Here is an 11,028-nt window from a genome sequence, read left to right as displayed (position 1 = left end):
TTGTTTCGTAGGATGCATGACTCTACCTTCGCCTCCCGGGCCCATTGGAGTGTTGCATTGCAGCGATGAGACAAGGGGGTAAAATAAAAAATAAGAGAACTCACTTTTTGCAAATCTATCCAACTAGCCATTTTGATGCAACATGATTACATCGAATAAGTCAGTTAAGTTACAAGGAAACCCTAATGTTGATTCAGCCTATTTTTGCCTGGAGGGAGGGAATACACTCCAGGGTGTGTAACTGTGGTTATTGTCACGGCTGTAGTGTCTGTTTGTTATTCAACTGTAAGAGGTGGGGCAGAAAGAGTATAAGACAGGACTGCAAGGGGCAGAGAGACACTCGTCTTCTACTGAGGTCCAGAAGACATCAAGACAACCAGGTATCAATCAGTCAGCATATTCCAACTATCAGAGGTAAGTTTGCTTTAGCTGAGCACATTCTCAGATGTATATAGGTGTGGACAGGTGTGTATGGCTGGACTGGTTGTTGCATACAAGAGTAGATTGGTGGACAACTGTATAATGTGACATGCTAACAACACGGTTTATCTCATTTTCTAGAGGATGATGATCAGTGTGTGTTTTAAAATGCCATGCTCTATGTGGTTCAGTAAAGGATGAAGATCCAGAGTATGTTACTGCTGTTCGCTCTAGTGGGTGTCCTGTTAGCAAGCTCCCTCAATGAAGATACAGCTAAGGAAGGTATGTCTATTGTGTGCATGTGTGTGTGAGTGTGTACTATTACTCCTGGTTTTGATCTGAAATAATTTGATATGATGACAAATCTTCCCCAAGAGGATAGTGCCATGGAGAAGGTGGAGAATGGACTTGTGAATGCCATTGCAGAAGATGAAGCACAACGTATGTACATATAGCTATCTACATGCATGCCAAAGAGAAGTTACTAGAGGTTTATAAAAAGGGTGAAGGCTAATTCCATGTCTCCTGTTGATTAGCATCATGGTTCAGACATCATCATGGACATCATCGTGGACATCATCATGGATGATGATGATGAGGTACCAGAATGGGGTCACGGACGATTCTTTCCTGGTCTCCATATGGAATCAACATAACTAACATTACTCTACAAATCCCACATTCATCCATTCATGATGGCAATGTTGTATTGTGATCCTCCAATAAAATAGGCCTTTCACACATACATGTCTAGCAGTGTTTTTCATTCAGTGTTACAATGTTAACATGACTATACAATTTGGGTCGAGGTCGGGTGATTATGGAGGCCAGGTCATCTGATGCAGCACTCCATCACTCTCCCTGGTCAAATAGCCCTTACCCAGCCTGGAGCTGTGTTGGGTCATTGTCCTGTTCAAAAACAAATGACACTCCCACTAAGCACAAACCAGATGGGACGGTGTACCGCTGCAGACTGCTGTGGTAGCCATGCTGGTTAAGTGTGCCTTGAATTCTAAATAAATCACTGTCAGTGTCACCAGCAAAGCACCATCACACCTCCTCCTCCATACTTTACATTTGTGTATTTTTTATTTATTTAACCTTTATTTAACTAGGCAAGTAAGTTAAGAACAATCTTACTTTCAATAACAGCCTAGGAACAGTGGGTAAACTGCCTCGTTCAGGGGAAGAACGACAGAGTTTTACCTTGTCGGCTCAGGGATTCGATTGTGCAACCTATCGGTCACTAGTCCAACACTCTAACCAGTAGGCTACCTGCCGTCCCATTACATATGTAATCATGTAGTAACCAAAGTGTTAAACAAATCAAGATATATTTTAAATTTGCGAATATTCTAAGCCACCTTTTGCCTTGATGACAGCTTTTCACACTCTTGGCTTTCTCTCAACCAGCTTCATGAGGAATGTATTTCAATTAACAGGTATTAACAGGTATGCCTTGTTAAAAGTTAATTTGTGGAATTTCTGGTCAGTCAACGTAAATAAATAAATAAATAATAAATAAATAAAGCTTAACTTCTTGTTAATCCAGCCACTGTGTCAGATTTCAAAAAGGCTTTACTGTGAAAGCACACCATGCGATTATGTGAGGACAGCGCCCGCATACAAAAGCATGAAAAACATATTTCAGCCAGGCAGGTGCGCCACGAAAATGTCAGAAATAGTGATATAATAAATGCCTTACCTTTGATGATCTTCTTCTGTTGGCACTCCAAAATCTCCCAGATACAATACAAATGGTCCTTTTGTTCAATAATGTCCTTCTTTATATCCATAAAAACTCAGTTTAGCTGGTGCGCTTCAGGCAATAATCCACCCAGTTTCCCTCCATCAAAATGAATACAAAATGAATCCCAAACGTTACTAATAATCTTTTCCAAACAAGTCAAACAGTGTTTATAATCAAACCTTAGGTACACTAATACGTAAATAAATTATAAAATTTAAGACGGAGAATCGTTATTGTCTTTACCTGAGAAAAATACCAAAGAACGCGCTCTCTTCCATGCTCTTGGAAACACTACAGCCAAAATGGAAGCCACCTAGAAAAACTACAATTTCTGGCTAATTTAAAAAAAAAACAGCAAGAAACTCTTTCTAAAGACTGTTGACATCTGGTGGAAGGAGGATTTCGCCTCATAATAAAAGTGACAGCCATTGAAAACAGTGGTAGGCTGAATTTCTTTGGGGGGTATGGTTTGTCCTCTGGGTTTTGCCTGCCATATCAGTTCTGTTATACTCACAGACATACTTTTAATAGTTTTAGAAACTTTAGAGTTTTTTCTATCCAAATTATATGCATATGTTAGCTTCTGGGCCTGAGTAACAGGCAGTTTTCTTTGGGCTTGCTTTTCATCCGTACGTAAAAATACTGCCCCCTACCCAAGAGAGGTTAACTGCACTCTACTTTATTAATTTTTAACAAAATAACATTCATAGTTAAATATTTTCCGAGAGACTCATCTCAATTTGCTTGCTGCTTGGCTAGATTAAAAATGTATTTACCACTTTCTATATTCATTTACCAGGTTTTTAGTTTCCTGAGAACTAATGATTGATATTGGCATATCATGTCACAGAACACGCTGTTGCTTGACATTACAGTTACACCAGATGGTTCATGCCAGAATACGCTCTAGGCCAGGTATTGAATTTGCATCATACATCAGATCCTCCTTCTACAGGATATTGGCAAGTTAAACATAATTATTTTCTGCTATTTTCTGCTGAATTACAAGACAACATGGCAGCACACATAACACACTAGGGATTAATGCCAGAAACCGGGATCCTGAGGTTTCCTAACCAAGCTCCCTCTCGTTTCCTGTGAAAATTGAACTTTCCCCAAAAAATGGCTCATACACTGTTTCTGCAAAAGTAATTGAGGAAATAGACATTCGCAAAATTGATCCATAAGATGTTCCACTGACAATCGAGAGAGCACGTGATTGCCATGTTGATAAGCAGTCTCTCAGTCACATGAAAGGTCCAATGAATAACATTTTCTGATAATACAAAACCTAGGAGGCTCATGGTTCTCACCCCCTTCCATAGACTTACACAGTAATTATAACAACTTCTAGGGGACGTCCTCCAACCTATTAGAGCTCTTGCAGTCATGAACTGACATGTTGTCCACCCAATCAAAGAATCAGAGAATCATTCTAGTACTGAAAGCATAAGCTACAGCTAGCTAGCACTGCAGTACATAAAATGTGGTGAGTTGTTGAGTCAAAGAGAGAGAAACACAGTGGTTGAACAGTTTTGAACAAATTAATTTCTTTAAAAATGAAGTAGAAGCTAGAGAAAGAGAGAGAGATAGCTATATTTAGTTGTACTTTTACTTGTATTTCTAGTATCTATGTTGGCTATGAAAGTTATTTTTGCTTGTTCACAGACAGCTGATATGTTCTGCACTGAAGTCCACAAACGAAGGGCAAAAGGTGAACGCATAGATAGTTGCAAGAAGGAATACAACGATTAAAGTGATCATGCTGTTTTCCTTTCTTTTTTTAAGAGGTGGATCAGCTTCATTATTGCATATAGATTGTGGCTTCTATCAATGTAATTGTCTGCATCATTTCAAATCCCCCATAGATTTTTTTAAATAAATAAATATATATATTGTTTTTTAATATATGTTCCTTTATTTTTTTCCCTACCCTACCACCCCTCCCTGAATTGGAGTGAACTAATGGACAACAACAGTTAATACTTATACTTCCAGCTTATGCATACACTAAATATATCAGCAGCATTGGAAGACATATGGAGAAGAATAATGTACATTTTTATGTGGATTACACTATTCTCTACTCGAGTAGCAGCAGTTTGTCTTTTGAAAAAGCTCACAACTTTTAACATCATTCAACACATCATTCAACACGATCCGTACGATCTGAAGCTTGTTCATAATTCCTCTAAAACAAATGCCTAGTATTTTCCAAAGCTAAACACTCTGAAACCATGTCATTACTACCTCGGGTTGGACATTCCATAGAACAAGAAATAACATTCAATTATTTGGGAGATCAGGTGGATGAGAAGTTGAGCTTCACACCCCATGTAGAGAACCTTGTTGGTAAAAGCAGGCTGCGTATTGGGCTTTACTACGGGCACAATTTTGTTTTTCCTTTGCCACCATAAAATAGATGATTGATTGTACTTTTCCATCTGTGTTGGACTATAGTAATACTATTTAAGGTCAAGCCTCAATAAATACACTGAAGGCTCTTGACTGTATCATGTGATGTCTACATTGCTGTTGGGTGGACATAGCTAGCAACACACAGGCTATAACACTGGTACATTCTTATATAGAAAGCCATTTTAGAAAAACTGTAATTTTATCTGTTCTCTATTAGCGCAAAATTAAAACACTTACAAGCTCAGATACCAATCTTGTTTTAAGCTAACAGTCCTGAACAAATGTACAGAGCTTGGAAGTATTTTCACGAATCAGTCCCCTTGTATTGGAATTCCCTCCAAGCCAACCTAAAACTCCAGGGTCTGGTGTCCCTAGAGAAGTTCAAAGCACAAATAGATGAACAAGTTGTTGAGACATTTAGTTGTTTCTAGTTGTTATCGATGTCACTAGTCGGCGTTGCCTTACTTAGGTAAGGATGTTGTTTTACCTGAAGCATTTTGATACCATAGTGAGCCTGTCTTTTGACGTATTGCATTCAGTTTTTTCTGACCTGTGTTGTGTACATGTACATTACTGACGTGCAGCTTTTTATATAGATATATCTTCGTCTGGTTCATGTCATGGGGCTGTTTGTCTGAAACTGATGGGTTGAGCCTACCAGACGAGCTAAATTACTTCTATGCTCGCTTCGAGGCAAGCAACACTGAAGCATGCATGAGAGCATGTTCCGGACGACTGTGATTACGCTCTCTCACAGCGGATGTGAGTAAGACCTTGAAACAGGTGGATTACCAGGACGTGTACTCCGAGCGTGTGCTGACCAGCTGGCAAGTGTCTTTTTCAACCTGTCCATGACCGAGTCTGTAATACCAACATGTTTCAAGCAGACAGCCATAACTGTGCCCAAGAACACCAAGGTAACCTGACAAAATGACTACCGACCCGTAGCACTCACATTTATAGCCATGAAGTGCTTTGAAAGGCTGGTCATGGCTCACATCAACACCATTATCCCAGAAACCCTAGACCCACACCAATTTGCATACTGCCTCAATAGATCCTCAGATGATGCAATCTCTATTGCACTCCACACTTCCCTTTCCCATCTGGACAAAAGAAACACCAACGTGAGAATGCTATTCATTGACTACAGCTCAGCGTTCAACACCATAGTGCCCTCAAAGCTCATCACTAAGTTAAGGTCCTTGGGACTAAACACCTCCCTATGAAACTGGATCATAGGCTTCCTGACGGGCCGCCCCTAGGTGGTAAGGGTAGGTAACAACACATCTGCCACGTTGATCCTCAACACGGGGGCCCCTCAGGGGTAAGTGCTCAGTTCTCTCCTGTACTCCCTGTTCACCCATGATTGCATCCTGTCTCAGCCTCCAGTATTTATGCTGCAGTAGTTTATGTGTCGGGGGGCTAGGGTCAGTTTCTTATATCTGGAGCTCTTCTCCTGTCCTATTCGGTGTCCTGTGTGAATCTAAGTGTGCGTTCTCTAATTCTCTCCTTCTCTCTTTCTTTCTCTCTCTCGGAGGACCTGAGTCCTAGGACCATGCCCCAGGACTACCTGACATGATGACTCCTTGCTGTCCCCAGTCCACCTGGCCATGCTGCTGCTCCAGTTTCAACTGTTCTGCCTTCTTATTATTCGAACATGCTGGTCATTTATGAACATTTGAACATCTTGGCCATGTTCTGTTATAATCTCCACCCTGCACAGCCAGAAGAGGACTGGCCACCCCACATATGCTCTCTCTAATTCTCTCTTTCTCTCTCTCGGAGGACCTGAGCCCTAGGACCATGCCCCAGGACTACCTGACATGATGACTCCTTGCTGTCCCCAGTCCATCTGACCGTGCTGCTGCTCCAGTTTCAACTGTTCTGCCTTATTATTCGACCATGCTGGTCATTTATGAACATTTGAACATCTTGGCCATGTTCTGTTATAATCTCCATCCGGCACAGCCAGAAGAGGACTGGCCACCCCACATAGCCTGGTTCCTCTCTAGGTTTCTTCCTAGGTTTTGGCCTTTCTAGGGAGTTTTCCTAGCCACCGTGCTTCTACACCTGCATTGCTTGCTGTTTGTGGTTTTAGGCTGGGTTTCTGTACAGCACTTTGAGATATCAGCTGATGTACGAAGGGCTATATAAATACATTTGATTTGATTTGATTTGATTCATGGCCAAGCACGACTCCAACACCATCATTAAATTTGCCAATGACACAACATTGGTAGGCCTGATCACCGACAACGATGAGACAGCCTATGGGAGGAGGTCATAACCTGGCAGTGTGGGGCCAGGATAAAACATCTACCTCAACGTGATCAAGACAAAGAAGAAGATTGTGGACTACAGGAAAAGGAGGGCCGAGCATGTCCACATTCTCATCGACAGGGCTGTAGTGGAGCAGGTTGAGAGCTTCAAGTTTTGGTGTCCACATCACCAACAAACTATGGTCCAAACACAACAAGACAGTCGTGAAGAGGGCACAACAATGCCTATTCCCTTCAGGAGAATGAAAAGATTTGGCATGGGTCCTCAGATCCTCAAAAAAGTTAAACAGCTGCACCTGTTGTTTTCGGCCTATGTAACAAATACAATATGATTTGACGCTGCTGTCTTGTTCCAGGTCTCTCTTGAATATGAGATTTTTTTTTTTTTAACGAGACTAACCTGGTTAAATAAAGTTTCAATAAAATAAATAAAAGGTGTAATGATTGGATTCATAAATGTGTTATGAATGGATTATGGATACAGCCTTAAAATAAAGTGCTTACCACCATTTATAAATTCAAGTCTATCCAAGCTCCAGGTCACAAATTCAGTTGAAATAACTAGGAAACCATAATATTGACTGAAGTTTTGCCTGGAGGGAGGTCATAAACTTCAGGCTGTGCATGACTGCGGTTACCGCTATGGCTGTAATGTCATTTTGCTTGTTAATCGGCTGTGAGAGGTGTGGATGGGTGGGGCAGGTACAGTAGCTGCAGAAAGAGTATAAAACAGGGCTGCAGAGGGCAGAGAGACACCACACTACTACTGACGTCCAGAAGACATCATCCAGATAAACAGCCATCAATCAGACAGCATCGTCCAACTGAAAGAGGTATTTTTGTTTTCACTGAGAATCTTCTTTGTAAAGGTGTATATAGAAGTGGGCAGGTGTATACAAGTGGACTGGTAGGAATGGATGGAGAGGTGTAGGTGGACGTGTGTGTGTGTGTGTGTGTGTGTGTGTGTGTGTGTGTGTCTGTGTGTGTGTGTGTGTGTGTGTGTGTGTGTGTGTGTGTGTGTGTGTGTGTGTGTGTGTGTGTGTGTGTGTTAACAAGTTGTGCTCTATGTGCTTTAGTAAAGGATGAAGATCCAGAGTATGTTACTGCTGTTCGCTCTAGTGGGTGTCCTGTTAGCAAGCTCCCTCAATGAAAATAACTCTGAGGAAGGTATGTCTTGTTTGTAAATGTGTACTACTTTACTGCCCGGGTTTAATCTGATAAAATCTAGTCAAATTAAAAATCTTTCTTCCTCAGCTCTCCTGCAGGAGGATGATGTAAAAGATGGAAAGGCTGCCTTTTTGGCAAAGTTGGCTACTCTGAAGACCAGCCCCTCAGAAGATGAAGCACCATGTGAGCCATCTATCTATCTATCTATCTATCTATCTATCTATCTATCTATCTATCTATCTATCTATCTATCTATCTATCTATCTATCTATCTATCTATCTATCTATCTATCTATACTGGTCTTACAACAGTAAGTTTAAAAGGTAGTCACTTATAATTGTGATATGTTTTGAAAATGTTGGAGTCATTTTCAAATGTTTAGCTTTAAAAAAAGGTATTTTCCATAATGATGATTTAAAACTGTATTCGACAGTGTGGGGAGAGCTTTGGAACGTAGCCAAGGGCCTTATTGGGTGAGAAGCGACCAGCATGGGGATGCCAAGGATCCTTTTCAGTCTCCATATGGAATCAGCTATCACCTTTGAAGTCATCACTAACATTACCTCAGTGAATCATTCCAACAACCATCAATCAATGATTGTCAAAACAAATAACAGTAATACAGTTAATTGGTACTTTGGTACTGAGAAGAACTCATCAACATTCTGAAGAATATATGTTTTATCCATAAACATGTCCTGACACATGATAGTTGATTGGTCAAGTTAGTGGATAAATAATTGTATGGTTGTATTGTCATATTGTGATCCTCCAATAAACTATCAAGCATAAGACATGTTTAGTCGTTTTTTGTTAATCTTACATGTTTAGCAGTGTTTCAATTACATCATACATGTTTCATAATATTGTTTTATTTCGTGTTTCTATTCAGTATGAACAATGTGAACTTGACCATAATACAGATGCAGAGCAAATTACATCAGATTGAACAGTAATAGTAGTACACATATCCACACACACACACTAGATGTACCGTCTTGAGAATGAGCTTGATAACAGCAGTAACATATCCTGGATCTTCTAATAAGCTACATCCTGAATTCAAAATGGGGAAAAAAACATTTGTCACTTATCTACACATATTACCCCCACAATGACAAAGTGAAAACATGTTTATAGGTATTTTTGCTCATTTATTGAAAATGAAATACAGAAATATCTAATTTACATAAGTATTCACAACAAATGTTGGAATCACAGTTGGCAGTGATTTCAGAGTCTTTCTGGATACGTTTGTTTATTCCATATGTAACTCTGTGTTGTTGATTGTTGTCTGGTTTGCTTTATCTTGGCCAGGTCGAGGTTGTAAATGAGTACTTGTTCTCAACTGGCCTACCTGGTTAAATTTTAATTTTTTTTTATTTCACCTTTATTTAACCAGGTAGGCTAGTTGAGAACAAGTTCTCATTTGCAACTGCGACCTGGCCAAGATAAAGCATAGCAGTGTGAACAGACAACACAGAGTTACACATGGAGTAAACAATTAACAAGTCAATAACACAGTAGAAAAAAAGGGGGAGTCTACATACAATGTGTGCAAAAGGCATGAGGTAGGCGAATAATTACAATTTTGCAGATTAACACTGGAGTGATAAATGATCAGATGGTCATGTACAGGTAGAGATATTGGTGTGCAAAAGAGCAGAAAAGTAAATAAATAAAAACAGTATGGGGATGAGGTAGGTGAAAATGGGTGGGCTATTTACCAATAGACTATGTACAGCTGCAGCGATCGGTTAGCTGCTCAGATAGCTGATGTTTGAAGTTGGTGAGGGAGATAAAAGTCTCCAACTTCAGCGATTTTTGCAATTCGTTCCAGTCACAGGCAGCAGAGTACTGGAATGAAAGGCGGCCAAATGAGGTGTTGGCTTTAGGGATGATCAGTGAGATACACCTGCTGGAGCGCGTGCTACGGATGGGTGTTGCCATCGTGACCAGTGAACTGAGATAAGGCGGAGCTTTACCTAGCATGGACTTGTAGATGACCTGGAGCCAGTGGGTCTGGCGACGAATATGTAGCGAGGGCCAGCCGACTAGAGCATACAAGTCGCAGTGGTGGGTGGTATAAGGTGCTTTAGTGACAAAACGGATGGCACTGTGATAGACTGCATCCAGTTTGCTGTGTAGAGTGTTGGAAGCCATTTTGTAGATGACATCGCCGAAGTCGAGGATCGGTAGGATAGTCAGTTTTACTAGGGTAAGCTTGGCGGCGTGAGTGAAGGAGGCTTTGTTGCGGAATAGAAAGCCGACTCTTGATTTGATTTTCGATTGGAGATGTTTGATATGAGTCTAGAAGGAGAGTTTGCAGTCTAGCCAGACACCTAGGTACTTATAGATGTCCACATATTCAAGGTCAGAACCATCCAGGGTGGTGATGCTAGTCGGGCATGCGGGTGCAGGTAGCGATCGGTTGAAAAGCATGCATTTGGTTTTACTAGCGTTTAAGAGCAGTTGGAGGCCACGGAAGGAGTGTTGTATGGCATTGAAGCTCGTTTGGAGGTTAGATAGCACAGTGTCCAATGACGGGCCGAAAGTATATAGAATGGTGTCGTCTGCGTAGAGGTGGATCAGGGAATCGCCCGCAGCAAGAGCAACATCATTGATATATACAGAGAAAAGAGTCGGCCCGAGAATTGAACCCCGTGGCACCCCCATAGAGACTGCCAGAGGACCGGACAGCATGCCCTCCGATTTGACACACTGAACTCTGTCTGCAAAGTAATTGGTGAACCAGGCAAGGCAGTCATCCGAAAAACCGAGGCTACTGAGTCTGCCGATAAGAATATGGTGATTGACAGAGTCGAAGGCCTTGGCAAGGTCGATGAAGACGGCTGCACAGTACTGTCTTTTATCGATGGCGGTTATGATATCGTTTAGTACCTTGAGTGTGGCTGAGGTGCACCCGTGACCGGCTCGGAAACCAGATTGCACAGCGGAGAAGGTACGGTGGGATTCGAGATGGTCAGTGA

At 41.2% G+C, this 11,028-nt stretch overlaps 2 long non-coding RNA genes across 3 annotated transcripts; both read left to right on the top strand.

Moving 5' to 3' along the window:
* Window positions 1–303: 303 nt before the first annotated feature.
* On the top strand, window positions 304–1,163 carry LOC115143583 (uncharacterized). 2 transcript variants are annotated; one of them, XR_003865656.2, is made up of 4 exons: window positions 304–414; window positions 612–702; window positions 796–861; window positions 957–1,163. It is a non-coding gene; the product is annotated as an uncharacterized LOC115143583 (long non-coding RNA). The 2 variants fall into 2 exon arrangements; XR_003865657.2 differs by lacking the exon at window positions 612–702 and having other exon boundaries at window positions 307–414.
* Window positions 1,164–7,595: 6,432 nt separating this feature from the next.
* On the top strand, window positions 7,596–8,824 carry LOC135559909 (uncharacterized). Its single transcript, XR_010458598.1, has 4 exons — window positions 7,596–7,703; window positions 7,947–8,037; window positions 8,125–8,220; window positions 8,472–8,824. It is a non-coding gene; the product is annotated as an uncharacterized LOC135559909 (long non-coding RNA).
* The last annotated feature ends 2,204 nt before the right edge of the window (window positions 8,825–11,028 follow it).

The sequence above is a fragment of the Oncorhynchus nerka genome, linkage group LG15, assembly GCF_034236695.1.
Source record: "Oncorhynchus nerka isolate Pitt River linkage group LG15, Oner_Uvic_2.0, whole genome shotgun sequence".
In the NCBI taxonomy this organism is placed as follows: domain Eukaryota; kingdom Metazoa; phylum Chordata; class Actinopteri; order Salmoniformes; family Salmonidae; genus Oncorhynchus; species Oncorhynchus nerka.
This window is presented reverse-complemented; position numbering and strand designations above follow the sequence as displayed.